At 43.7% G+C, this 3177-nt stretch overlaps 1 pseudogene across 1 annotated transcript; it reads right to left on the bottom strand.

Moving 5' to 3' along the window:
• Positions 1–1052: 1052 nt before the first annotated feature.
• LOC308349319 (heterogeneous nuclear ribonucleoprotein C-like) lies at positions 1053–2000 on the bottom strand (annotated as a pseudogene). The gene has a single exon. The product of its transcript is annotated as a heterogeneous nuclear ribonucleoprotein C-like (transcript).
• Between the last annotated feature and the right edge of the window lie 1177 nt (positions 2001–3177).

The raw sequence follows: 3177 nt of genomic DNA, 5'->3' as shown, positions 1-3177 counted from the left end.
CATAATACTCTCTAGGTCCATCCATGTTGTTGCAAATGGCAAATTCTCAGCCTCTTTTTATGGCTAAGTGATTGTACATAGCTTTAGCTATATATATATATATCTCACATCTTCCTTATCCATTCCTCTATCTGTGTACACTTAAGTTCCTTCCATATCTTGCCCATTGTAAATAATGCTACAATAAACATAGGAGTACATATATCTTTTTGAGTTAGTGTTTCAATTTTTTTAGGAAAATACCCTATAGTGGAATTACTGGATCATAAGATGTTTCTATTTTTAACTTTTTGAGGAAACTTTATACTGTTTTCCACAGTGGTTAGACCAATTTACATTCCCAACAATGCATAAGGGTTCCCTTTTCTCCACATCTTCACCAATACTTGTTATTTGTCCTTTTCCCCCTCCAAATTCCTGGTTTAATAAGGACTTTTTATTTTGAGAAAAAAGGATCCCAAACATCAGGCTGTTCATAAAAATAACCCACAGTATCAACTTTAGAAAACAAATCTTAAGACTATTACACTAATTATTTTTCTAGAGGACGCCTTTCACATGCCAACTCTCATTCACAAAAGTACATTGTTACACTTGTGTTGACCAGCCCCACATAGCACTCTTATGCGGGGTATAACACACATACCTCTAACTCAAAGCTGCTCTCAGGTGCTACTCAACTAATGCGATTGCCTCTGCAGTTAGGGAAGCAACTACTGAGCTCATGTATGAATGGAAAGAACTGTACTCCCTGCATAACGAGAGATTATTTTGGAGACAGCAGATAAAAACCACACATCCTTTTTGTTGGTAAGTCATAAAGAGGTATCAAATAAGACTTAATATAACTACTAGGAGTGTCAAAGGAACCAAAAATGGGACTAGGCACGGGGCAATATGAATTAATGAACATGGGAAGGACACGGATGGGGCAAACAGTGAGCATGTGCTGAAGAAGACACTAGGGGAGAGGATCTGGTGAATATTTTGATCTTAGACAAGCACCGAGGTAAAGAAATAATGGGACAAGATTTCTAAACCCCACTATGTGCTTAGGAGTCATCCTCACCATTGGCGCTGTCTCTGTCATCCTCTCCCTCCTCAGCCTCTTTCTCATCATCCTTGATCAACTCCAGCTGGCCACCCCCCATCTTCATTATCACCACCATCCAGCAGGTCGCCCTCCTCAGCAGAGTCATCTGTACCTGCCCCCAGACTCCGTCTTCACGTCGCTCTCCTCTTTTTTCGGGGAGCTGCTGCTCTGCTCCTCTTCTGACTGGCCATTCATCTCTCCTTGTTTGCTCTGTTCTTTCTCCCTTTTTTTTCCCAGGCTTTCCAGTAGAGAACCCACTTTTTGTTTTATCTGGGTCACCTCCTTCTTAATGGTCTAGAAGGTCATCACCTTTCAACTTTCCAGACTTGGAAGAAGATCCTTGCTGTCCACGCTTAGAATTGAAGCCACTTTTGCACCTTCGTGAGGTGTTTCCTAATACACGCTGGCATCTTGAAGGAACTACAGCCCAAGCAGAAGGAAGAGGAGGGGGAGGGGGAAAGGGAGGGGGAGGGGGAGGAGGAGGAACACGTGCTGGGTAACTATACATCTTGTCATAATAACCTCGTTGAAAGTCATCGTCCAAGTCATAAGAGGAGCTGAGTAGAGGGGACAGAGAAGGGTGTTCTGGTACTGACCCGTGCCTCTCTGCTGCAGATCACTTCACACCTGCTTTTCCTCGGTTCACCTTTGGCTCTGAAGCCAGATTAATATCTAAAACCTGGCCAGCAATCATTCTGCCATCCTCTCCTGCCGCAGCAGCCCGGGCATTTCTCTCATTAACATACTGAACAAAGTCAAAGCCCTTACGAACAGAGCAACCCACAATTTTGCCATGTTTCGAGAAGACCACAGATTTTGTGACCACGAGAGGATTGAGAAACCCAGTGAATACACAGGAATTCTTGGAGAGAGGATCTGTCTTGTTGGTAACATTGCTGGTCATTTTCTTTGATGTCAAAGCTGAAAAACTCAAGCAAAGTTCCACTAACTTATATATTTCAAGTGATTTGTAACCAGGAGGGGGAAGGGAAAAGAGAGAAGAGATTGGATTCTGAATCTCCTACTCTCGGGTTCTGTGGAGAAGCCAGCTGCTGTTCGAGGTCAACCACGTGGAGGCACCGCTCAGTCTTTGTCTCTTCACAAAAATGTTATTTGTCTTTTTGATATTTAGCCATTCTGACAGGTGTGAGCTGATATCTCATTGTGGTTTTCATCTGCATTTCCCTCATGATTAGTGGCATTGAGCATCTTTTCATGTATCTGTCGGCTGACCGTATGTCTTCTTTGGAAAAATTTGTATGCAGGTCCTATTCCCATTTTTATTTATATTTATTTATTTATTTTTAAAAGATTTTCTTTATTTATTTCACAGAGAGAGAGAGATCACAAGTAGGCAGAGAGGCAGGCAGAGAGAGAGGAGAAAGCAGGCTCCCCACTGACCAGAGAGCCCAATGCAGGGCTTGATCCCAGGACCCTGAGATCATGACCTGAGCTGAAGGCAGAGGCTTAACCCACTGAGCCACCCAGGCGCCCCCCTATTCCCGTTTTTAAATTGGGTTATATGGTTGTTTTTGTTTGTTTTCTGGTGTGTGTGTGTGTGTGTGTGTTTTCTTCTTTGGTGTTGCATCTGTCTCCGGTTTTAAAATCTTGTTTTAACAGTCTCCTGTCTAAGTTGACATAAGGCTGGCTGTTTGTAAAACAGATAAATAATCAGGGAGTGGGGCACAGATGTGCTTTCCTCCAAGCTTCTTAAGAGACAGCAAGTAACCTGTCTAGCTCTCTGAGTGGTACAGGTGCTCTGCTAATGATCCCTAGACCCCTTCTGGCTCTTTTTCTTTTTTTTTTCCTTCCAAACCCCTCCTTTACAGAAGAAAAACCTATTGAAGATTTTTATTTTTATTTTATTTATTTGACAGACAGAGATCACAAGTAGGCAGAGAGGCAGGCAGAGACAGAGGAGGGGAAGCAGGCTCCCTGCTAAGCAGAGAGCCTGCCTCGGGACTCGATCCCAGGACCCTGGGATCATGACCTGAGCTGAAGGCAGAGGCTCTCAGCTCTGCCACCTGAGCCACCCAGGGGGCTTTAATCCATTGAGCTACCCAGGTGCCCCAGAAGGAAAACCT

This window comes from Martes martes (genome assembly GCF_963455335.1).
Source record: "Martes martes genome assembly, chromosome: 1".
NCBI classification, from domain to species: domain Eukaryota; kingdom Metazoa; phylum Chordata; class Mammalia; order Carnivora; family Mustelidae; genus Martes; species Martes martes.
This window is presented reverse-complemented; position numbering and strand designations above follow the sequence as displayed.